The 26120-nt window shown below is 45.4% G+C and overlaps 1 protein-coding gene across 2 annotated transcripts in view; it reads right to left on the reverse strand.

Annotated features, from left to right (window-relative positions):
- ELK3 (ETS transcription factor ELK3) overlaps positions 1–21773 on the reverse strand; it is a 78569-nt gene extending 56796 nt beyond the window's left edge. The window contains exon 1 of one of the 2 annotated variants that reach the window (XM_069764466.1): positions 21415–21773. The gene's annotated coding sequence lies outside the window, so the exon portion shown is untranslated. The remainder of the gene's footprint in view (positions 1–21414) is intronic. The other variant, XM_069764465.1, reaches the window with a different exon arrangement.
- Positions 21774–26120: the final 4347 nt, after the last annotated feature.

Here is a 26120-nt window from a genome sequence, read left to right on the forward strand (position 1 = left end):
ACTGCCCATGTAGTATATAGCAGTGTGGGCACATATCCGTGTTAAAAAAGATAATTAAAATAAAGATTAGTTATATACTCACCCGCCGGGATCCAGCGAAGCTGTCCCTATGCGCGCGGCTGCCGCCATCTTCCCTTCCCAGGATGCATTGCGAAATTACCCGGATGACTTAGCGGTCTAGGGAGAACGCTAAGTCTTCTGGGTCATTTCGCAAAGCATCTCTGGGAACAGAGTGCATCGTCGGACTACGGAAGGTAAGCATAGCAGGTTTTTTGTTTTTTTTTTTTATTATTTTTAACATTAGATCTTTTACTATTGATGCTGCATAGGTGCTGGCGGTTACCGCTGGCATTAACCCTGTGTGAGCGGTGAGTGGAGGGGAGTATGCGGACGCCGGGCACTGACTGCAGGGGAGTAGGGAAGGACTAATCGGACTATGCACGTCGCTGATTGGTCGCGGCAGCCACGACGGGCAGCTGGCGAGACCAATCAGCGACGCGGGATTTCCGTGACGGAAGTTGTCAACAGACAGAAAGACAGACAGACGGAAGTACCCCTTAGACAATTATTAAGAAGCGGAGCCGTAGGTGTACGAGGTGTACGGAGCAAAGCCGTGTGAGTACTTGGTGTACGGAACGGAGCCTTGTGTACGGGGTGTAGAGCGGAGCCGGATCTGTACGGGGTGTGCGAAATGGAGCCCTGTGTGTACGAAGTGTACAGAGCTGAGCCATGTGTGTACAGAGCGGAGCAGAGCCTTGTGTGCACGGCGCTGAGCCGCTTAAGTACATGGTGTATTGAGCAGAGCCGCATATGTACAAGGTTTACGGAGTGGAGCCATGTGTGTATGAGGTGTGCATAGCGTGGCCACGTGTGTACAAGGTGTACGGAGCCGTGTGTGTGCGCGAGGTGTACGGAGCGGAGCTGTGTGTGTATAAGGCATACAAAGCGGAAACGTGTGTGTATGAGGTGTGTGGAGCCGTGAGTGTACGAAGTCGGTGAATGGTGAGGAGCAAATTTCATACTTCCCAACCGTCCTGGATCCAGCGGGACAGTCCCGATTTTGAGAGTCTGCCCCGTTGTCTCGGCCGGGAGCTTACTTTTCCCACGGACACAGGAGTACACGGCGGAGCCCCGAGGAGCACTTTAAAACTCGCACGTGATGTTCCACCGGAAGTAACGTGCTGGAAGCTGACAGGAAATGAAGTAATTTTGGGAGGAGATTGTGACGGAACCATGGAGGCACTTCAGCGAATGATTCAGATCCATCACCGTGTCCTCCGACAGCGGGATCGCCTTCGAATCAGGGACGCCGGCCATGTGAGCGGATTATGATGTCCTGCATGGGGAGGCTCAGGTGGGCATTACAATGGGAGGCGGGCCGCTATAGTATCTTTATAGAATCTTTCTTTCTCTCTCTGTATCTTTCACTCTCTCTCTCTCTCTCTCTCTCTCTGTTCTTTCTTTCCCTCTCTAATCTTTCTTTCTTTCTCTATGTTCTTTCTTTCCCTCTCTAATCATTCTTTCTTTCTCTCTGTTCTTTCTTTCTCTGTTCTTTCTTACTATCTGTGTTCTTTTTTTCTTTCTCTGTTCCTTCTCTCTCCCCTTTCTTTCTTTTTTCGCTCACTGTTCGTTCTCTCTCTGTTGTTTCTTCCCCTCTCTCGCACTCTCTATTTTCTTTCTTTTTCAATCTCTATTCTTTTTCTTTCCCCTCTTTCTTTCTCTCTGTTCTTTATTTTCCCTCTTTCTCTATGTTCTTTCTTTCGCTCTCTATTCTTTTTCTTTCCCCTCTTTCTATCTCTCTGTTCTTCCTTTCTCTTTCTGTTCTTTCTTTCCCCACTTTCTTTCTCTCTCTGTTCTTTCTTTCTTTCTTCCCCTCTTTCTTTCTCTGTTCTTTCTTCCCCCTCTTTCTTTCTCTCTCTGTTCTTTCTTTCCCCTCTTTTTCTCTCTCTGTTCTTTCTTTTGCTCTCCGTTGTTTTTCTTTCCCCTCTTTTTTTCTCTCTGTTCTTCGTTTCTCTCTCTTACTGTTGTTTCTTTCTTTCCCCTCTTTCTTTCTCTCTCTGTTCTTTCTTTCCTTCCCCTCTTTCTTTCTCTCTCTGTTCTTACTTTCTCCTTTCTTTCTCTCTGTTCTTCCTTTCCCTATAACAACTATAGTCATTTTGCTATCAGGTCAGATTAATATTGAGGATCTGAGAGGCCAGTGGTACCTTTTTAACAACCCTCCCCCCCCCCCCTTTCTTCTGTTCGTTGGTTACAGGGCGCTTCCTTCACTGTGGTACCCCTTTGTTTTTGTTTGACTAATTTGGCTTTTTACAATTTTACCTAATAAAGGATAAGTTTTAATATGCAACTTTCTACCCAGATAATCTATTTTGTGGATTGTTCAATTCCTGATTTATATGCTAATTAAGGGATATTATTACTGCAGTGATGTACTTATTTTATTTTTTTGAGGATACTGTTTTAAATAGGGGAGGCGGTCCTGTTAATGTGCAGAGCAACACTGTCGCTTTTTTTCTTCATCTGGTGTAGTTTAGACTTTGGGATAAAATTAAGTAATGTCTTCTGGAAGTGGTGCTCTAGAGAACTTTGTTATTTCCTGCAGAGATGAGCCCTGGCTGGAAGACGTGATGGCAGTCTGTGCTGGATGAAGATTAAAAGCGAAGATGAAGGACTTCACCTAGAGATGTCACTGGTGAGTTAGTGTATTACATGTACACGCACACTATACACTGCATACTATATACAGCGGTCCAGTGTATAATGTCACCGGTGATCACTGTATTACCTATACATTATACACAGAGCTCCTGTGTATAATGCCACCTGTGATCACTGTATTACCTGCACACTGACATTGTATACAGAGCTCCTGTGTATAATGTCACCGGTGATCACTGTATTACTTGTACACTGACACTATATACGGAGCTCCTGTGTATAATGTCACCGGTGATCACTGTATTACTTGTACACTGACACTATATACAGAGCTCCTGTGTACGTCACTGGTAATCACTGTATTACCTGTACACTATACACTATATACAGAGCTCCTGTGTATAATGTCACCGGTGATCACTATATTACCTGTACACTGACACTATAGACAGAGCTCCTGTGTATAATGTCATCGGTGATCACTGTATTACTTGTACACTGACACTATATACGGAGCTCCTGTGTATAATGTCACCGGTGATCACTGTATTACTTGTACACTGGCACTATATACAGAGCTCCTGTGTACGTCACTGGTAATCACTGTACTAACTGCACACTATACACTATATACAGAGATCCTGTGTATAATGTCACTGGTGATCACTGCATTACCTGTACACTGACACTATAGACAGAGCTCCTGTGTATAATGTCATCGGTGATCACTGTATTACCTGTACACAGACACTGCATACTAAGTACAGATCTGTGTATAATAGCATTTAAGGTGATATTACTATTGTGTTTTTTTTTGTTAATGATCATTATTGTAGTATTCAGTCACTATGTTGTGGTAATATGTTGTCCGGCTATGGTGTGGCGTTATTTGTTCCTTGTATGTGGTGGTAATATGTGGTCTGGTCTTGGTGTTGTGGTATTTGTTCCTTGTATGTGGTATTATTCGGTCACTGAGGTGGTAATATGGTTTTTGGACATGGTGTGGTGGTATTTGTTCCTTTGTATGTGGTATTATAGGGCACTATGTGGTGGTAATATGTGGTAATGATACCATATAATGATAATTTTAAAAATTGAAAAATAAAAATATACCTAAATTGTATTGGATATTTTAACAAATGTTTAATACATTAGAGTAGAGTAGAGCTGGGCCAAAAGAGTCTGCCTTGTCGTGGTGGAGGCTTAAAAAATCTTTCCTATTTCCTAAATATATTCATATATTCATATTTAAAAGTGCATGTATTGTACATATGCGTCAGGTTAGGCTAGTAAAGAGTAAAGCAGATTTATTTGTACTGATTTTATGACGGGGGGGGGGGCGCCATTTTGCAGTTCGCCTCAGGCAGCAGAGAGGCTAGGTTCACCCCTGTAAGCAGGTGTTGATATGCCTCCTTCACTGCCTGTCAGACGCTGATCTGATGCTCTGCAGTGCAGAGGCATTGCAGAGTATCAGATCAGCGATCTGATACTTTACAGTGATGTCCCATACTGGGACAATGTAAAAAAGTTTTTAAAAAAATCAAAAGTGTAAATATATACAGTATAGAGCAAAAGTTTGGACACCTTCTCATTTAAAGATTTTTCTGTATTTTCATGACTATAAAAATTGTAAATTCACACTGAAGGCATCAAAACTATGAATTAACACATGTGGAATTATATACTTAACAAAAAAGTGTGAAACAACTGAAAATATGTCTTATATTCTAGGTTCTTCAAAGTAGCCACCTTTTGCTTTGATGACTGCTTTGCACACTCTTGGCATTCTCTTGATGAGCTCAAGAGGTAGTCACCGGGAATGGCCTTCCAACAATCTTGAAGGAGTTCCCAGAGATGCTTAGCACTTGTTGGCCCTTTTGCCTTCACTCTGCGGTCCAGCTCACCCCAAACCATCTCGATTGGGTTCAGGTCTGGTGACTGTGGAGTCCAGGTCATTTGGCGTAGCACCCCATCAATCTCCTTCCTGGTCAAATAACCCTTACACAGCCTGGAGGTGTGTTTGGGGTCATTGTCCTGTTGAAAAATAAATGATGGTCCAACTAAACGCAAACCGGATGGAATAGCATGCCACTGCAAGATGCTGTGGTAGCCATGCTGGTTCAGTATGCCTTCAATTTTGAATAAATCCCCAACAGTGTCACTAGCAAAGCACCCCCACACCATCACACCTCCTCCTCCATGCTTCACGGTAGGAACCAGGCATGTAGAGTCCATCCGTTCACCTTTTCTGCGTCGCACAAAGAACCGGTGGTCTCAAATTTGGACTCATCAGACCAAAGCACAGATTTCCACTGGTCTAATGTCCATTCCTTGTCTTCTTTAGCCCAAACAAGTCTCTTCTGCTTGTTGCCTGTCCTTAACAGTGGTTTCCTAGCAGCTATTTTACCATGAAGGCCTGCTGCAAAAAGTCTCCTCTTAACAGTTGTAGAGTTGTGTCTGCTGCTAGAACTCTGCGTGGCATTGACCTGGTCTCTAATCTGAGCTGCTGTTAACCTGCGATTTCTGAGGCTGGTGACTCGGATAAACTTATCCTCAGAAGCAGAGGTGACTCTTCGTCTTCCTTTCCTGGGGCGGTCCTCCTGTGAGCCAGTTTCTTTGTAGCGCTTGATGGTTTTTGCAACTGCACTTGGGGACACTTTCAAAGTTTTCCCAATTTTTCAGACTGACTTACCTTCATTTCTTAAAGTAATGATGGCCACTCATTTTTGTTTATTTTTTTTTATGCTTTTTTCTTGCTATAATACAAATTATAACATTCTATTCAGTAGGACTATCAGCTGTGTATCCACCAGAATTCTGCACAACACAACTGATGGTCCCAACCCAATTTATAAGGCAAGAAATCCCACTTATTAAACCTGACAGGACACACCTGTGAAGTGAAAACCATTCCCGGTGATTATTGTTGTGAATTCTGTTATCGAACTCCCTCCTGTGGTCATGAATGGTACTTCGGCGAGTTCTGTCCATGGACTCCCTCTGGTGGCTGTGAGTGGACCTGCTGCTTCTGAGGTTCCTTCCACAGGTGACGTAGTTTATTCTTTGGCTGGCTGCTCTATTTAACTCCACTCAGATCGTTACTCCATGCCAGCTGTCAATGTTCTTGTACTGGTTCAGTTCGCTCTTGGATCTTTCTGGTGACCTGTCTACTCCAGCAGAAGCTAAGTCCCTGCTAGTTAATTATTTGTTCATTGTTTCCTTGTCCAGCTTGCTATCATGATTTTGTCTCGCTAGCTGGAAGCTCTGGGATGCAGAGTGGCACCTCCGCACCGTGAGTCGGTGCGGGGGTCTTTTTGCACACTCTGCGTGGTCTTTTTGTAGTTTTTTGTGCTGATCGCAAAGATACCTTTCCTATCCTCAGTCTGTTTAGTAAGTCTGGCCTCCCTTTGCTGAAACCTGTTTCATTTCTGTGTGTGTGACTTTCATCTCTACTCACAGTCAATATATGTGGGGGGCTGCCTTTTCCTTTGGGGAATTTCTCTGAGGCAAGGTAGGCTTTATTTTCTGTCTCTAGAGCTAGTTAGCTCTTAGGCTGTGAAGAGGCGTCTAGGCCGAGTTAGGTACGCTCCACGGCTATTTCTAGTTGTGTGATAGGATTAGGGGTTGCGGTCAGCAGAGATCCCACTTTCCAGAGCTTGTCCTGTGTGAGGTTAACCATCAGGTCGTTCCGGGTGTTCCTAACCACCAGGTCCATAACAGTACAGCTGGCCTAAAGTATTAATGCATCTCAATAGAGGGATAAGAGAAGTTCTGAGACCATTTTTTTTTCTCTGCAGGGTGTTTTGTCTTTCTTTTCCCCTTAACCTCTGGGTGGTTCAGGACGCAGGTGTAGATATGGACATTCAAGGTCTGTCCTCTTGTGTGGATCATCTCACTGCAAGGGTACAAAACATTCAAGATTTTGTGGTTCAGAATCCGATGTTAGAGCCTAGAATTCCAATTCCTGATTTGTTTTCTGGGGATAGATCTAAGTTCCTGAATTTCAAAAATAATTGTAAACTGTTTCTAGCTTTGAAACCCCGCTCCTCTGGTGACCCCGTTCAACAAGTAAAAATCATTATTTCTTTGTTGCGTGGTGACCCTCAAGACTGGGCATTTTCCCTTGCGCCAGGAGATCCTGCATTGCGTGATGTAGATGCGTTTTTTCTGGCGCTTGGATTGCTTTATGATGAACCTAATTCAGTGGATCAAGCAGAGAAAATCTTGCTGGCTTTGTGTCAGGGTCAGGATGAAGCGGAGGTGTATTGTCAGAAGTTTAGAAAGTGGTCTGTGCTTACTCAGTGGAATGAGTTTGCCCTGGCGGCAATTTTCAGAATGGGTCTTTCTGAAGCCCTTAAGGATGTCATGGTGGGATTTCCCACGCCTGCTGGTCTGAATGAGTCTATGTCCTTGGCCATTCAGATCGATCAGCGCTTGCGTGAGCGCAAAGCTGTGCACCATTTGGCGGTATTCTCTGAGCATAGGCCTGAGCCTATGCAATATGATAGGACTTTGACCAGAGCTGAACGGCAAGAACACAGACGTCGGAATGGACTGTGTTTTTACTGTGGTGATTCCACTCATGCGATCTCCGATTGTCCTGAGCGCACTAAGCGGTTCCCTAGGTCTGCCACCATTGGTACGGTACAGTCAAAATTTCTTTTGTCCGTTACTCTGATTTGCTCTTTGTTGTCCTATTCTGTTATGGCATTTGTGGATTCAGGCGCTGCCCTGAATTTGATGGACTTGGAGTTTGCCAGGCGCTGTGGTTTTTTCTTGGAGCCCTTGCAGTATCCTATTCCATTGAGAGGAATTGATGCTACGCCTTTGGCCAAGAATAAGCCTCAGTACTGGACTCAATTGACCATGTGCATGGCTCCTGCACATCAGGAGGATATTCGCTTTTTGGTGTTGCATAATCTGCATGATGTGGTCGTTTTGGGGTTGCCATGGCTACAGGTCCATAATCCAGTATTGGATTGGAAATCTATGTCTGTGTCCGGCTGGGGTTGTCAGGGGGTACATGGTGATGTTCCATTGCTGTCAATTTCGCCTTCCACTCCTTCTGAAGTCCCTGAGTTTTTGTCAGACTACCGGGATGTATTTGATGAGCCCAAATCCAGTGCCCTACCTCCTCATATGGATTGAGATTGTGCTATTAATTTGATTCCTGGTAGTAAGTTTCCTAAGGGCCGACTGTTTAATTTACCTGTGCCAGAGCACGCCGCTATGCGGAGTTATATAAAGGAATCCTTGGAGAAAGGTCATATTCGCCCGTCGTCATCACCGTTGGGAGCAGGGTTCTTTTTTGTGGCCAAGAAGGATGGTTCTTTGAGACCTTGTATTGATTACCGCCTTCTTAATAAGATCACAGTCAAATTTCAGTACCCTTTGCCGCTGCTGTCTGATCGTTACTTTGCTCGGATTAAGGGGGCTAGTTGGTTCACCAAGATAGATCTTCGAGGGGCATATAATCTTGTGCGAATTAAACAGGGCAATGAATGGAAAATAGCATTTAATACGCCCGAGGGCCATTTTGAGTACCTGGTTATGCCATTCGGGCTTTCTAATGCTCCATCTGTGTTTCAGTCCTTTATGCATGACATCTTCCGAGAGTACCTGGATAGATTCCTGATTGTATATTTGGATGATATTTTGGTCTTTTCGGATGATTGGGAGTCTCATGTGAAGCAGGTCAGAATGGTGTTCCAGGTCCTTCGTGCGAATTCCTTGTTTGTGAAGGGGTCAAAATGTCTCTTTGGAGTTCAGAAGGTTTCATTTTTGGGTTTCATTTTTTCCCCTTCTACTATCGAGATGGACCCTGTTAAAGTTCAGGCCATCTATGATTGGACTCAGCCGACATCTGTGAAGAGTCTGCAGAAGTTCCTGGGCTTTGCTAATTTTTACCGTCGCTTCATCGCTAATTTTTCTAGTGTTGCTAAACCGTTGACTGATTTGACCAAGAAAGGTGCTGATGTGGTCAATTGGTCCTCTGCGGCTGTAGAGGCTGTTCAGGAGTTGAAGCGTCGTTTTTCTTCTGCCCCTGTGTTGTGCCAGCCAGATGTTTCGCTCCCGTTTCAGGTCGAGGTTGATGCTTCTGAGATTGGAGCAGGGGCGGTTTTGTCGCAAAGAAGTTCTGATGGCTCGGTGATGAAACCATGTGCCTTCTTTTCTAGAAAATTCTCGCCTGCTGAGCGCAATTATGATGTTGGCAATCGAGAGTTGTTGGCCATGAAGTGGGCATTCGAGGAGTGGCGACATTGGCTTGAAGGAGCCAAGCATCGCGTGGTGGTCTTGACGGATCACAAGAATTTGACTTATCTCGAGTCTGCCAGACGGTTGAATCCTAGACAGGCTCGATGGTCGCTGTTTTCCTCCCGTTTTGATTTTGTGGTTTCGTACCTTCCGGGCTCTAAGAATGTGAAGGCTGATGCCCTGTCAAGGAATTTTGTGCCTGACTCTCCGGGTGTTCCTGAGCCGGCGGGTATTCTCAAAGAGGGGGTAATTTTGTCTGCCATCTCCCCTGATTTGCGGCGGGTGCTGCAGAAGTTTCAGGCTGATAGACCTGACCGTTGTCCAGCGGAGAAACTGTTTGTCCCTGATAGATGGACTAGTAGAGTTATCTCTGAGGTTCATTGTTCGGTGTTGGCTGGTCATCCTGGAATCTTTGGTACCAGAGATTTGGTCGCTAGATCCTTTTGGTGGCCTTCTTTGTCACGGGATGTGCGTTCTTTTGTGCAGTCCTGTGGGACTTGTGCTTGGGCTAAGCCCTGCTGTTCTCGTGCCAGTGGGTTGCTTTTGCCCTTGCCGGTCCCGAAGAGGCCCTGGACGCATATTTCCTTGGATTTTATTTCAGTTCTCCCTGTCTCTCAAAGGATGTCGGTCATTTGGGTGGTTTGTGATCGCTTCTCTAAGATAGTCCATTTGGTACCCTTGTCTAAATTGCCTTCCTCCTCTGATTTGGTGCCATTGTTTTTCCAGCATGTGGTTCGTTTGCATGGCATTCCGGAGAACATCGTCTCGGACAGAGGTTCTCAGTTTGTTTCGAGGTTTTGGCGGTCCTTTTGTGCTAAGATGGGCATTGATTTGTCTTTTTCTTCGGCTTTCCATCCTCAGACAAATGGCCAAACCGAACGAACTAATCAGATTTTGGAAACATATCTGAGATGCTTTGTTTCTGCTGATCAGGATGATTGGGTGTCCTTCTTGCCTTTGGCTGAGTTCGCCCTTAATAATCGGGCCAGCTCGGCTACTTTGGTTTTGCCTTTTTTCTGTAATTCTGGTTTCAATCCTCGTTTCTCTTCAGGGCAGGTTGAGCCTTCGGACTGTCCTGGTGTGGATACTGTGGTGGACAGGTTGCAGCAGATTTGGACTCATGTGGTGGACAATTTGACATTGTCCCAGGAGAAGGCTCAACGTTTCGCTAACCGCCGGCGCTGTGTTGGTCCCCGACTTCGTGTTGGGGATTTGGTTTGGTTGTCGTCTCGTTATGTTCCTATGAAGGTTTCCTCTCCTAAGTTTAAGCCTCGTTTCATTGGTCCATATAAGATTTCTGAAGTTCTCAATCCTGTGTCATTTCGTTTGGCCCTTCCAGCTTCTTTTGCCATCCATAATGTGTTCCATAGGTCGTTATTGCGGAGATACATGGCGCCTATGGGTCCCTCCGTTGATCCTCCTGCCCCGGTGTTGGTCGAGGGGGAGTTGGAGTATGTGGTGGAGAAGATTTTGGATTCTCGTATTTCGAGACGGAAACTCCAGTACCTGGTCAAGTGGAAGGGTTATGGTCAGGAAGATAATTCCTGGGTTTTTGCCTCTGATGTTCATGCTGCCGATCTAGTTCGTGCCTTTCATTTGGCTCATCCTGATTGGCCTGGGGGCTCTGGTGAGGGTTCGGTGACCCCTCCTCAAGGGTAGGGTACTGTTGTGAATTCTGTTATCGAACTCCCTCCTGTGGTCATGAATGGTACTTCGGCGAGTTCTGTCCATGGACTCCCTCTGGCGGCTGTGAGTGGAGCTGCTGTTTCTGAGGTTCCTTCCACAGGTGACGTAGTTTATTCTTTGGCTGGCTGCCCTATTTAACTCCATGGCAGCTGTCAATGTTCTTGTACTGGTTCAGTTCGCTCTTGGATCTTTCTGGTGACCTGTCTACTCCAGCAGAAGCTAAGTCCCTGCTAGTTAATTATTTGTTCATTGTTTCCTTGTCCAGCTTGCTATCATGATTTTGTCTCGCTAGCTGGAAGCTCTGGGATGCAGAGTGGCACCTCCGCACCGTGAGTCGGTGCGGGGGTCTTTTTGCACACTCTGCGTGGTCTTTTTGTAGTTTTTTGTGCTGATCGCAAAGATACCTTTCCTATCCTCAGTCTGTTTAGTAAGTCTGGCCTCCCTTTGCTGAAACCTGTTTCATTTCTGTGTGTGTGACTTTCATCTCTACTCACAGTCAATATATGTGGGGGGCTGCCTTTTCCTTTGGGGAATTTCTCTGAGGCAAGGTAGGCTTTATTTTCTGTCTCTAGGGCTAGTTAGCTCTTAGGCTGTGAAGAGGCGTCTAGGCCGAGTTAGGTACGCTCCACGGCTATTTCTAGTTGTGTGATAGGATTAGGGGTTGCGGTCAGCAGAGATCCCACTTCCCAGAGCTTGTCCTGTGTGAGTTTAACCATCAGGTTGTTCCGGGTGCTCCTAACCACCAGGTCCATAACAGATTACCTCTTGAAGCTTATCAAGAGAATGCCAAGAGTGTGCAAAGCAGTCATCAAAGCAAAAGGTGGGTACTTTGAAGAACCTAGAATGTAAGACATATTTTCAGTTGTTTCACACTTTTTTAAGTATATAATTCCACATGTGTTAATTCATAGTTTTGATGCCTTCAGTGTGAATTTACAATCTTCATAGTCATGAAAATACACACAGAAGGGTATAGAAAAAAAAAGCAATTCCTGAATTGCTGTTTTTTGTTCATTCTATCACTTAAGAATCGGAATAGAAAGTGATCAGAAAATGTCATGTGCCCGAAAATGGTACCAATAAAAACATCATCTCTCCCTGCAAAAAAACAAACAAAACATAACTCTGTCGGCCGAAATATGGAAAACTTATAGCTGTCTTAATAAGATAAAAAGCATCTTTTAGTGTGTGACAGTAGTCGACCATAAAAACCCGATATAAATCTGGTATCACTGTAATCGCACCGACCCAAAGAATAAAGTTGCCTAATCACTTTTACCGCAAGAGGAACAGTGTAAAAAATAAATAAAACCAATTCTTCACCTCCTGTTGATTTTTTCATTCTGCCTCCCAAAGATCGCAGCAAGGCTCAGCACATATTTATCCTGCGATGTGCGCTGAGCACTTGCACAGGGGTTTCCGTGTAAATCTCTGAAATACATGATTCAAACAGAACCTCTGGCGGAAGATTCCTTATAATGAGGCAGATGGACGCTGTGTGGATGCTGTCTCATCCATGATCTGGCGGCGGCCGTCTTTTTAGGATTGCATAAAATTGCCTTCGGCCACAGTTTTGTGCTCTTCTGAAAAGAAGGACACCGCTAAACAGAGGCCAGACAGAGACTAGACTAACTCTGCTGCCTCATTATAGTAAAAACCAAGGAAGAAAGAAAACCGAATAATGGTTAAATAGTGGATTTAAAGTAGAAGGACAAGAAAATAATAAAATTAGCCTTTATTGAAAATCAGTATAAAGGCAAATGGTGGCACAACGGCGCGCACATACAATGGAATACATAATAGACAGCACAATTAGGCAAAACAATGGGTATTAAACAAATATCAATCAAAATTCGGGATTTAAAAAAGTGCAGCCGTGGAATTGTATTCATGTTTGAGGCATTTGGTGTCAATGTGGATCTAATAATGAGAGCATATATATATATATATATATATATATATATATATATACATATATATATATATATATATATATATATATACATACATACAGTAGACAATGAGTAAATCACAGGCAGTGTATTGATTTATGTAGCAAATGTATGTACATATACGTGCTCCCAGTTATATTATCAATAGTTGAGTAGTAGTAGCATGACACATGATTAAGAATTACCCATAGCAGGAGAGTACATATCAGAGGCAGTGGTGTGCTGATGCATATGTGTGGTGCCGCAACCCCGGCGCGCGTTTCGAACCAACCAGACCTTCAATATAGATCCACATTGACACCAAATACCTCACACATGAATACAACTCATGCTTTCCCATGGTTTTTAATAGCACGGCTGCACTTTTTTTAAGTCCCGAATTTTGATTAATGCTATTCCTTTAATATGCATTGTTTTGCCTAATTATGCTGTCTATTATGTATTACATTGTCTGTGCGCGCCTTTGTGCCACCATTTGCCCTTATACTCCTTTTCAATACAGGCTATTTTTATTATTATTTTCTTGTCCTTCTACTTTAAATCCACTATTTAACCATTACTCTGTTTTCTTCCTTCCTTGGTTTTTGAAATTGATCCGAGTGGTTTGCACTTTTGTCCATACTGACACTGTTTTAATAAATTTTTTATGGTCATGGATCTTTAGGTGTCACCTTTGTTGCTTGTACATTTAAGTGCCTCATTATAGTGAATCGATCCGTAGGGGGGTTTCATCTGAATCATGTCATTCGGAGATTTAGATGCTAATTATGCAAATTGTCTATTCAGAGAGGACGAGAACTAGAACTCTAGTGCCACTTATTGGAAGGTAGCAATCCTACAAGTCAATGTCGACCCTTTAACGAGCCTTGTCATATGACTTAGGATAATAGTCAAACCAGAATCTCAATTTGCAGACACTGTGTTTCGGGGTGCTGCCCCTCATCAGTTCAAAGTGGAGATCTGATTTGGCGGTGGGTGAGAGGCGTCCGACCGATATCCAAGAAGTTTCGTTTCTCCTTGCGGAGATTGACATGCTAAGCATGCTGAGATGAGGAGACTTAACGCTGCAATGCTCCACCGGGAAATATGCTAATTATGCAAATTGTCTCTTCAGAGAGGAAGAGAACTAGAACTCTAGTGCCACCTATTGATACCTCCCAATAGATGACACTAGAGTTCTAGTTCTCTTCCTCTCTGAAGAGACACTTTGCATAATTAGCATATTTCCCAGAGGAGCATTGCGGTTTTAAGTCTCCTCATCTCGGCATGCTTAACATGTCAATCTCCACAAGGAGAAACAATACTTCTTGGAGATTTAGATGAAAACTCCAAAGCAAGTGCTCAGCGTAGAGCGCCGGATAAATGTGATCATAAATGTTATGTAAAATGTTCCCAATAAAACTTCAACTCAATCCACAAAAAAGCAAGTCCCCACTCAAGTCCGTCATCTGCTAATGGAAATATAGGGGGCTTCCACGTTACTGGTAGCACAAAAGCTCTGGAAAAGCAAAATGGCTTCTCGCCCCACAAAAGAAATTCACCAAATGCTGCACTCTCAAATTCAAATGCCCCCTCCCTTCTGAGCCACAGTGTGTGTAAACCACATATAGCATCCACATGTTTGGCATTTATGAAGACATGAGAGCCTGCCTAAGGCCGGAGTCACACATGCGAGAAACACGTCCGTGTCTCGCATGTGAAAAGCAAGCTCTGGCGCCGGCACTTGGGAGTGGAGCGTGCGGCCGCATAGCAACACATGAAGCCGCACGCTCCGCTCCCAAGTGCCGGACGTGTTTCTCGCATGTGTGACTCCGGCCTATAACTTACAGGTACAAGTCTCCAGATGCACCGGCTGGGCATAACGTACTGGTCACTGCAACGTACTGGTCACTACAGCGTACTGGTCACTACAACGGCAGTTTGCAATTTTCACTCAGCAACATGCACTGCTGCTTGTTTCTGGAAAACATCCATGGAGTCAAAATCGTCACTACATCTTTAGATAAATTCCCAAAGAGTTATAATTTACAAAATGGCAAAACTTGAGGGGGATTCTGCTTTTCTAGCACTTAAGAGCTCTTTATATGGAATCAGCAAACTATTCTAGGAAAATCTGCGCTCCAGGAGGCAAATAGCGCTCGGTCCTTCCAGAGTCTCTCCGTATGGCTAAGCAGTACTGTACATCCACTTATGGGGTATTTCTATATTCTGCAGATATTGTGGGACAAAGGTTGGTGCCATTTTTACCCATTTCCCAGCGTGAAAATGTAAAACTTGGGGCTAACACACAATCTTGGAGGTAAAAATGTAAATTATTTTTTCTTCACTGCCCAATGGTATAAAATCCTGTGACACTCCTATAGATTCAATATGATCACTGCACCCCTAAATGAATTCATTGAGAGGTTTAGTTTGTAAAATGTGGTCACTGCAATGGGGTTCTGCTGTTCTGGCACCTCAGGGGCTCTGACAATGTAACATGGCACCCTCAAGCAAGTGCTGCAAAATCTGCACTGTAAAATGGCATTCCTTCCCTTCTAAGCTTGGCACTGTGCCTCAAAAGTAGTTTTCGACCACATGTTGGGAATCGATGAACTCAGGAGAAATTGCACAACAAATTTTGGGGTTCATTTTTCCTGTTACCCTTGTAAAAATACTAAATTTGGAGCTAAAAAGATTTTTGTGGGAAAAATATTTTTTTATTTTTACAGCTCAACGTTATAAACTTCTGTGAAGCACCTGGGGCTTTAATGTGCTCAATACACATCTAGATAAGTTCCCTAAAGGGACTAGTTTCCAAAATGGTGTAATTTGTTGGGGGTTTCCACTGTTTAGGTACATCAGGGGCTCTCCAAATGCGACATGGCATCCGCTAATTATTCCGGCAAATTTTGCATTCAAAAAGTCAAGCGCACTCCTTCCCTTTCAAGCCCTGCTGTGTGCCCAAACAGGTGTTTCCCCCCACATTTTGGGTATCAGCACACTCAATAGAAATTGCACAACACCTTTTATGGAGCAATTTCTCCTGTTACCATTGCAAAAGTAAATTAAAATTTTTGTGAAAGAAAGTTAAATGTTTATTTTTTTCTTCCACATTCCATTAATTCATGTGAAGCACCTGAAGGGTTAATAAACATCTTGAATGTGGTTTTGAGCACCTTGAGGGGCGCAATTTTTACAATGGTGTTACTTTTGGGTATTTTCTGTCATATAGACCCATCAAAGTCACTTCAAATGGGAGTTGGTCCCTAAAAAAATGGTTTTGTTGTAAAAATAAGAAATCGCTAGTAAAGAAAAACAAAAAAAAATCATGTTTCAAAAATTGTGGTAATGTAAAAAAGACATGTGGGAAATGTTATTCATCAACTATTTTGTGGGACAAGACTCTCTGATTTTAATGGCATTAAAATTAAAAGTTTTGAAAATTGCTAAATTTTCAAAATTTTCACCACAAATTTTTTTCCACAAATAAACGCAAGTGAAATCAAAGAAATGTTACCACTCTCATGAAGTACAATACGTCACATCAAATCAATCTTAGAATCAGTGGGATCCATTGAAGCATTCCAGAGGTATGACCTCATAAACTGACAGTGGTCAGAATTGCAAAAATTGGCCTGGTCAGGAAGGTGAAAACAGGCTTCGGTGTGAAATGGTTAAGAAGCCCTCTTATTCTGCACTCTATAGCTGTATTAATTGCACCTGCTTGAACTCTATATATACCCTGTATAAAAAAAAAACACCTGTTCACACACTCAATCACACTCCAACCTCACCACCATGGCCAAGACCAAAGAGCTGTCTAAGAACACCAGGGACACAATTATAGACCTGCACAAGGCTGGGATGGGCTACAGGTCAATAGGCAAGCAACTTGGTGAGAAGCCATAATTAGAAAATGGAATAAATACAAGATGACTGTCAATCTTCCTCGGTCTGGGGCTCCATGCAAGATCTCACCTCATGAGGTAAGGATGACTGAGAAAGGTCAGGAATCATCCCAGAACTACATGGGAGGACCTGGGCAATGACCTGAAGAGAGCTGGGACCATAAACTTAAACATTACCACACACTATGCCATCATGAATTAAAATCCTGCCGGGCACATGAGGTCCCCCTGCTTACACCAGAACATGTCCATGCCCATTTGAAGTTCGCCAATGACCATCTGGATGATTCAGAGGAGGAATGGGAGAAGGTCATGTAGTTAGATGAGACCAAAATAGAACTTTTTGGTATCTACTCCACTTGCCTTGTTTGGAGGAAGAATAATGAGTACAACCACAAGAAAACCATCCCAACCATGAAGCATGGTTGGGAAAACATCATACTTTGGGGGCGCTTTTCTGCAAAGAGGACAGAACTACTGCACTGTACTGAAGGAAGGATGGATGGAGACATGTACCGCAAGATTTTGGCCAACAACCTTCCTTCAATAAGAACATTGAAGATGGGTCATGGTTGGGTCTTCCAGTATGATAATGACCAGAATCACACCCAGGGCAACTAAGGAGTGGCTTCCTAAGAAGGATTTCAAGGTCCTGGAGAGACCTAGCTAGTCTCCAGACCTAAACCCAATAGAAAATCTTTGGAGGGAGCTGAAACTTGATATTGCTCAGTGACGGACCCAAAACCTGAAAATTCTGGAGAAGATCTGTATGGAGGAGTGGGCCAAAATCCCTGCTGCAGTGTGTGCAAACTTGGTCAAGAACTACAGGAAAGGTCTGACCTCGGTAATAGCAAACAAAGGTTTCTGTACCAAATATTAAGTTCTGTTTTTCTATTGTATCAAATACGTATTTCATACAATAAAATGCAAATTAATTACGGTATGTAAAAGTAACATGTGATTTTCTGCATTATTTTAGATTCTGTTCCACTTATATTTAATACAATAAAGGCCTATTCATTGTATCCATGTCTGTCAATTTTTTCTTTCTGTTTTTTTCTTTTTTAGATATAATGATGGCAGGATGGCACACAGCTGGCACAGTGGATACATAACTAGCACTATCTGGGTGTGCATGTTGGTGGAAGGTTATTACTACATGTATTTATTACATGTAATGGCAGTGATGAGAGCAGGGCACACAGTTGGCACAGTGGGAACATGAGCTCTCTGGCTGTGCATGTTGGTGGCAGATTATTATATGTATATATTAAATATGAGGGCAGGGCACACAGCTGGCACAGTGGGTACATGAGCTCTCTGGCTGTGTATGTTGGTGGCAGGTTATTACTACATCTATATATTACATGTAATGGCAGTGCTGAGGGCAGGGCACACAGCTAGCACAGTGGGTACATGAGCTCTCTGGCTGTGTATGTATACATTACATATGAAGGCGGGGCACACAGCTGGCACAGTGGGAACATGAGCTCTCTGGCTGTGCATGTTGGTGGCAGATTATTATATGTATATATTAAATATGAGGGCAGGGCACACAGCTGGCACAGTGGGTACATGAGCTCTCTGGCTGTGTATGTTGGTGGCAGGTTATTACTATATCTATATATTACATGTAATGGCAGTGCTGAGGGCAGGGCACACAGCTGGCACAGTGGGTACATGAGCTCTCTGGCTGTGTATGTATATATTACATATGAAGGCGGGGCACACAGCTGGCACAGTGAGTACATGAGCTCTCTGGCTGTGCATGTTGGTGGCAGATTATTATATGTATATATTACATATGAGGGCAGGGCACACAGCTGGCACAGTGGGTACATGAGCTCTCTGGCTGTGCATGTTGGTGGCAGATTATTATATGTATATATTACATATGAGGGCAGGGCACACAGCTGGCACAGTGGGTACATGAGCTCTCTGGCTGTGCATGTTGGTGGCAGATTATTATATATATATTACATATGAGGGCAGGGCACACAGCTGGCACAGTGGGTACATGAGCTCTCTGGCTGTGCATGTTGGTGGCAGATTATTATATATATATTACATATGAAGGCGGGGCACACAGCTGGCACAGTGAGTACATGAGCTCTCTGGCTGTGCATGTTGGTGGCAGATTATTATATGTATATATTACATATGAGGGCAGGGCACACAGCTGGCACAGTGGGTACATAAGCTCTCTGGCTGTGCATGTTGGTGGCAGATTATTATATACTAGATGGCAGCCCGATTCTAAAGAATCGGGAGTCTAGAATCCATATATACTTTATTTATTCAAATGTAAGAATAATACAATTAATAAATAATAGTAAGAAAGAACAAAAATAATAGGCAGTATATGGAGAAAACACCAAACAAAAGTTCAAAATTGGTGTGAAAATGTCACTGAACCACTTCACAACTAAATATATATAGTTTTGGTAAATGGTATCATTTTTTTGACGAAATTCGGCAGGAGCTTGAAGAGCAACGTCACTGGGCCCGCCTCCACGCAGTAGAAACTTGCTGTGAGGTAAAAATTCAAAAATCACACCAAAATGGCGGGCGGAGTGTGTCACAGTACGGCACGTTTCTGATTGGTCGCTCGCAGCAGGCGGCAACCAATCAGACACTGGACACTGTTGACGTCACTTATCTCCGGACATTAGCTCCGGACATTAGCTCCGGACAAAGCCACGGAAGTTGGCACAAATTGCAGGAAGTAGTATTCTAGGCAATTAATCTCCGGACATTAGCTCCGGACAAAGCCACGGAAGTTGGCACAAATTGCAGGAAGTAGTATTCTAGGCAATTATATATTAGATATTACATATGAGGGCAGGGCACACAGCAGGCACAGTGGGTACATGAGCTCTCTGGCTGTGCATGTTGGTGGCAGATTATTATATGTATATATTACATATGGGGGCAGGGCACACAGCTGGCACAGTGGGTACATGAGCTCTCTGGCTGTGCATGTTGGTGGCAGATTATTATATGTATATATTACATATGAGGGCAGGGCACACAGCAGGCACAGTGGGTACATGAGCTCTCTGGCTGTGCATGTTGGTGGCAGATTATTATATATATTACATATGGGGGCAGGGCACACAGCTGGCACAGTGGGTACATGAGCTCTCTGGCTGTGCATGTTGGTGGCAGATTATTATATATATTACATATGGGGGCAGGGCACACAGCTGGCACAGTGGGTACATGAGCTCTCTGGCTGTGCATGTTGGTGGCAGATTATTATATGTATATATTACATATGGGGGCAGGGCACACAGCTGGCACAGTGGGTACATGAGCTCTCTGGCTGTGTATGTTGGTGGCAGAGCTCCTCTATGAGCCACACAAACCCTCCAGTGTTTGGGGAGCGGAAACTCCTAATGAGATTAGTTGCTATAGGCAGACATTACTGAGCCATGACTAAATGCGCTCTCTTCCTGCAGCTAGTGGAAAATTCAAGGGAACTTTTTCCCCGGCAGCATCAGGTCCTGTAACCTTATAAAATAGAAAGCCTCCCATCCAAAAACAACAGTGCAGCCTTCTCCTCTCCCTCCCTGCGCGATATTACATGGCCCGAGCCTAGAGACCCTGCGAAGACTACAAAGGCGGCTGCACATGCATGAACCTGAGGAGAAGGAAACCACAGAGTCTCTTTGTGCGCTCACTGACTCATTCTCAAGATGTTGTCTGCTGCCAGCTCCCGCCGGAAGCGCATGGCAATTAGTCTTGTGTTTCCAGACAGGACGGACTCACAACTCTGAGGAAAACGCGCTGCTCTGGCTCCGAGAGCTGATCCCACAGACATGATGGATTCCCCATGCCAGACGCGAGCAGATGCCCAGCCATTAGCACTGGAGGCTCTCCCGTCAGAGATGCCAAGTGCTCATGATGCCAGCCATGGCCCATAGTCACAGGTTGTCACAACTAGTAATTAACCAGTAATAAAAGAGACCTCTGGCACACATGCCCAGTCAGGTGTAAGAGACTCCCTCCTCACATGGCAGCAGTGCCAACCAGGACCGTAGTGCCAACCACTTGCTGATGTCCTCATCACACATGCCAGTTGCCCATCAATATCACCAGTCCTGATGCCAATCTTCATTATCAGGATGTCTCTTGCACACGTATAATTGGATGAGAGGAGGTTCTCACCGCTGGCAGTCATAAATGGTACCCAGTGACAAACATGCCAAGTACCAGTGTTGATGCCCAGACACTAGTATGACATACACACATTGTTGCTTCTGCCAGTGCAGAGACTCCTCCTGCTACACTGGCATTATAAGTGATGCCCAGTCACTATGAGACTCCCCTGGCACCAGCAATGATGCCCAGTCACTAAGAGACTCCCTTGGTACCAGCAGTGATGCCCAGTCACATAGAGACTCCTGTGCCACAGCAGTGATGCCCAGTCACTAAGAGACTCCCCTGGCACCAGCAGTGATGCCCAGTCACATAGAGACTCCCCTGGCACCGGCAGTGATGCCCAGTCACTATGAGACTCCCTTGGCACCAGCAGTGATGCCCAGTCACATAGAGACTCCCCTGGCACCGGCAGTGATGCCCAGTCAATAAGAGATTCCCTGGCACCGGCAGTGATGCCAAGTCACTGAGACTCCCCTGGCACCAGCAGTGATGCCCAGTCAGTAAGAGATTCCCCTGGCACCGACAGTGATGCCCAGTACATCAGGACCCTTCCCTGGGCATTAGCTGTCATGCCAGTCACAGTAATAAAACACTGGTGACTCCTCAGCGCCCACCCAGAGTAATGTGAGGGGTCTTCAGCTGCTGTCTCGTTAACTCCATGCCATTTATTAACACAAATGAATGCAAATCATGCAAAGTAAGAAAGGAAAGTTGGTGAGTGAGCCAGCAGCCCCTCCTCCATCCTCCATACAGCAAAGCGACGAGGACCAGCAGAAGTGCAACTAGTGCCACATAAGACCCGTACATACCCAGACTGGCGCTGCACCCTGGCACCTCTCTCCCGGGTCACGCTCTAGGAGGGTGGCACAATCCCCGGCTGCTCCATGCTGTCAGTCTGCTGGATGAGATCCTGGTTTCTGCTCTTGTCTCTGGGCTGTTACTGTGAGTGTGTGTGTGAGCAGGAAGTTGGAGCAGTCAGACAGAGAGCCGGCTCACTTCCTTTCCTGCATTATTCCCCAGGCGGTTTGCAGTCTGTGTAAACAGGCTTTTCCTCCCTCTCCTCTCTCCGGCCACTGATGTTCAGCATGGCTGTAATATAAGACACACACATAGTAAAACAGCAACAACACAAAAGCTACAAGTGCTCCATCTGGCTGCTGTTCTCCCTGCCTCGCAGGGGAGGAGTCCATGCAGGCTACACCACAGTCCTCACAAAATCCGGGGCAGGGTGTATTCACACCTGGGGCCCTAAAACCCCTCTGCCCCAAGGGCACTGCTGGGTAATAACTGGTGACTGAACTGTGAGAGACCGGCCCTGGCACCAGGTCCTGAATGCTGCCAGCAAAATACATGCCAGAGCGTACTATACTACAGTATTTATTTATTTTACTCACTTAGCGCCATTAATCCCATAGACGTCATCATTATCACTGTCCCCACTGGGGCTCACAATTCCCTATCAGTATGTCCTATCAGTATGTCTTTAGACTAGTGTGGGAGGAAACTGGGAAACCTGGATGAAAGAAACACAAACACGAGGAGAACATAAAAACTCCTTTAAAACATGCAGTTATTTCTTTGGATTACAGCTAATGGAGCGCCCCCAAGGGCTGTGGGGTTACTCGGATCCGGGCCCTTCTGTTCTCAGTGGGGATGTCACAGTGGTTGACCTGGTCCGTGGCCCTAGGGGAACGTCCATTGATGTAGTGGGGGAAAAGTCTTTAAAGGGATAATGTTCGTGACGCCACCTGTGGTATTCGGTCAGGGTGACCGACGCTGCTTAAGGGTCCGCTGGGGTGATGTTATGGCAGCTAGATGGTAAACCTTCCCACAGGTGAAGTATGGCCCCAGGGCTTCCCAGTGTGTAGATGGTGGATGATGTGAGGCGCAGTGACTAACAAGGACACACAGTTGCAGTCTCTTTACCTTTACTGAAGGCTTCAGCATCCACAGTCCAGGGTAGGGACCACAGGGTAGGCAAAGTCTGGCCGGTCTGAAGGCAAATCCAGAGTCCCCTTATCCAGGTGGAATTCAATAGCCTTTAGCTAGCGCCTGGGCGTTGTAGTACCTCCCTGCTGAGCAACTCGGTAAGGTCCTCACCACTATTGTAGATGTTAAGTCTCTTCTCTCTGTCCCCCTGACGGATAGGACAAACCCGTATGACTGGTGGCCTGAAGCTTTTTATAGGGACCCTAGAGACGCCTCGGCCCCCACAAGTTGCCACCATGTCTCCTGGGTATAGGGTGGATCAGTAACTTGAAATTAACTGTCCTGCCGGTCTCTGGAGCAAGGCATAAAGGACTGTTGCTCCCTCGGTGTTCCGCCTACCGGATCCTGCGCTTCAGAAGGAGGCAGCCTGCTTCTAGCTGGTCTCCCACTGATGTTCCTCTCCTGTTGCTATGACTTCGTTGCTCACTCACTGCAACACAATTCCTTTCAAAGTCTCCTTCTTGGGATGCTGCCGCATGGGATGCAGGCTGTTATGACCTGGTGGTTAGGAGCACCCGGTACGACCTGATAGTTAAACTCACACAGGACAAGCTCTGGGATGTGGGAGCTCTGCTGACTGCAGGCCCTAATCCTATCACAACAAATAAAAATAGCCGTGGAGCGTTCCTGACTCTCCCTAGACGCCTCTTCACAGCCTAAGAGCTAGCTAGCCCTAGAGATAGAAAATAAAGCCTACCTTGCCTCAGAGAAATTCCCCAAAGGAAAAGGCAGCCCCCCACATATATTGACTGTGAGTAAAGATGAAAGTCACAAACGCAGAAATGAAACAGGTTTCAGCAAAGGGAGGCCAGACTTACTAAACAGACAGAGGATATGAAAGGTATCTTTGCGATCAGCACAAAAAACTACAAAAGACCACGCAGAGTGTGCAAAAAAAGACCTCCACACCGACTAACGGTGCGGAGATGCCACTCTGCCTCCCAGAGCTTCCAGCTAGCAAGACAAAATCATGATAACCAGCTGGACAAGGAAACAATGAACAAATAATAACTATCAGGAACTTAGCTTCTGATGGAGAAGACAGGTCACCAGAAAGATCCAAGAGCGAACTGAACCAATGCAGGAACATTGACAGCTGGCAAGGAGTAACGATCTGAGTGGAGTTAAATAGAGCAGCCAACCAAAGGATAAACGACGTCACCTGTGTAAGGAACCTCAGAAGCAACAGCTTCACCCACAGCCACCAGAGGGAGTCCATGGACAGAACTCGCCGAAGTACCATTCACGACCACAGGAGGGATTCGACAACAGAATTCACAACAGTACCCCCCCCTTGAGGAGGGGTCACCGAACCCTCACCAGAGCCCTCAGGCTGATCAGGATGAGCCAAATGAAAGGCACGAACTAGATCGGCAGCATGAACATCAGAGGCAAAAACCCAGGAATTATCTTCCTGACCATAACCCTTCCACTTGACCAGGTACTGGGGTTTCCGTCTCGAAACACGAAAATCCAAAATCTTCACCACATACTCCAACTCCCCCTCGACCAACACCGGGACAGGAGGATCAACGGAGGGAACCATAGGCGCCACGTATCTCCGCAACAACGAGCTATGGAACACATTATGGATGGCAAAAGAAGCTGGAAGGTCCAAACGAAATGACACAGGATTAAGAACTTCAGAAATCTTATATGGCCCAATGAAACGAGGCTTAAACTTAGGAGAGGAAACCTTCATAGGAACATGACGAGATGACAACCAAACCAAATCCCCAACACGAAGTCGGGGACCAACACAGCGCCGGCGGTTAGCGAAACGTTGAGCCTTCTCCTGGGACAATGTCAAATTGTCCACCACATGAGTCCAAATCTGCTGCAACCTGTCCACCACCGTATCCACACCAGGACAGTCCGAAGGCTCAACCTGCCCTGAAGAGAAACGAGGATGGAAACCAGAATTACAGAAAAAAGGAGAAACTAAAGTAGCCGAGCTGGCCCGATTATTAAGGGCGAACTCAGCCAAAGGCAAGAAGGACACCCAATCATCCTGATCAGCAGAAACAAAGCATCTCAGATATGTTTCCAAAGCCTGATTAGTTCGTTCGGTTTGGCCATTAGTCTGAGGATGGAAAGCCGAAGAAAAAGACAAATCAATGCCCATCTTAGCACAAAAGGACCGCCAAAACCTCGAAACAAACTGGGAACCTCTGTCCGAGACGATGTTCTCTGGAATGCCATGCAAACGAACCACATGCTGGAAAAACAATGGCACCAAATCAGAGGAGGAAGGCAATTTAGACAAGGGTACCAAATGGACCATCTTAGAGAAGCGATCACAAACCACCCAAATGACCGACATCCTTTGAGAAACAGGGAGATCAGAAATAAAATCCATGGAAATATGCGTCCAGGGCCTCTTCGGGACCGGCAAGGGCAAAAGCAACCCACTGGCACGAGAACAGCAGGGCTTAGCCCGAGCACAAGTCCCACAGGACTGCACAAACGAACGCACATCCCGTGACAAAGAAGGCCACCAAAAGGATCTAGCGACCAAATCTCTGGTACCAAAGATTCCAGGATGACCAGCCAACACCGAACAATGAACCTCAGAGATAACTCTACTAGTCCATCTATCAGGGACAAACAGTTTCTCCGTAGGACAACGGTCAGGTCTATCAGCCTGAAACTTCTGCAGCACGCGCCGCAAATCAGGGGAGATGGCAGACAAAATTACCCCCTCTTTAAGAATACCCGCCGGCTCCGGAACACCCGGAGAGTCAGGCACAAAACTCCTTGACAGGGCATCAGCCTTCACATTCTTAGATCCCGGAAGGTATGAAACCACAAAATCAAAACGGGAGAAAAAGAGCGACCATCGAGCCTGTCTAGGATTCAACCGTTTGGCAGACTCGAGATAAGTCAAATTCTTGTGATCCGTCAAGACCACCACGCGATGTTTAGCTCCTTCCAGCCAATGTCGCCACTCCTCGAATGCCCACTTCATGGCCAACAACTCTCGATTGCCAACATCATAATTGCGCTCAGCAGGCGAGAATTTTCTAGAAAAGAAGGCACATGGTTTCATCACCGAGCCATCAGAACTTCTTTGCGACAAAACAGCCCCTGCTCCAATCTCAGAAGCATCAACCTCGACCTGAAACGGGAGCGAAACATCTGGCTGGCACAACACAGGGGCAGAAGAAAAACGACGCTTCAACTCCTGAAAAGCCTCTACAGCCGCAGAGGACCAATTGACCACATCAGCACCTTTCTTGGTCAAATCAGTCAACGGTTTAGCAATACTAGAAAAATTAGCGATGAAGCGACGGTAAAAATTAGCAAAGCCCAGGAACTTCTGCAGGCTCTTCACAGATGTCGGCTGAGTCCAATCATAAATGGCCTGAACTTTAACAGGGTCCATCTCGATAGTAGAAGGGGAAGAAATGAAACCCAAAAATGAAACCTTCTGAACTCCAAAGAGACACTTTGACCCCTTCACAAACAAGGAATTCGCACGAAGGACCTGGAACACCATTCTGACCTGCTTCACATGAGACTCCCA

The sequence above is a fragment of the Ranitomeya imitator genome, chromosome 4 (assembly GCF_032444005.1).
Source record: "Ranitomeya imitator isolate aRanImi1 chromosome 4, aRanImi1.pri, whole genome shotgun sequence".
Taxonomy (NCBI): Eukaryota; Metazoa; Chordata; class Amphibia; order Anura; family Dendrobatidae; genus Ranitomeya; species Ranitomeya imitator.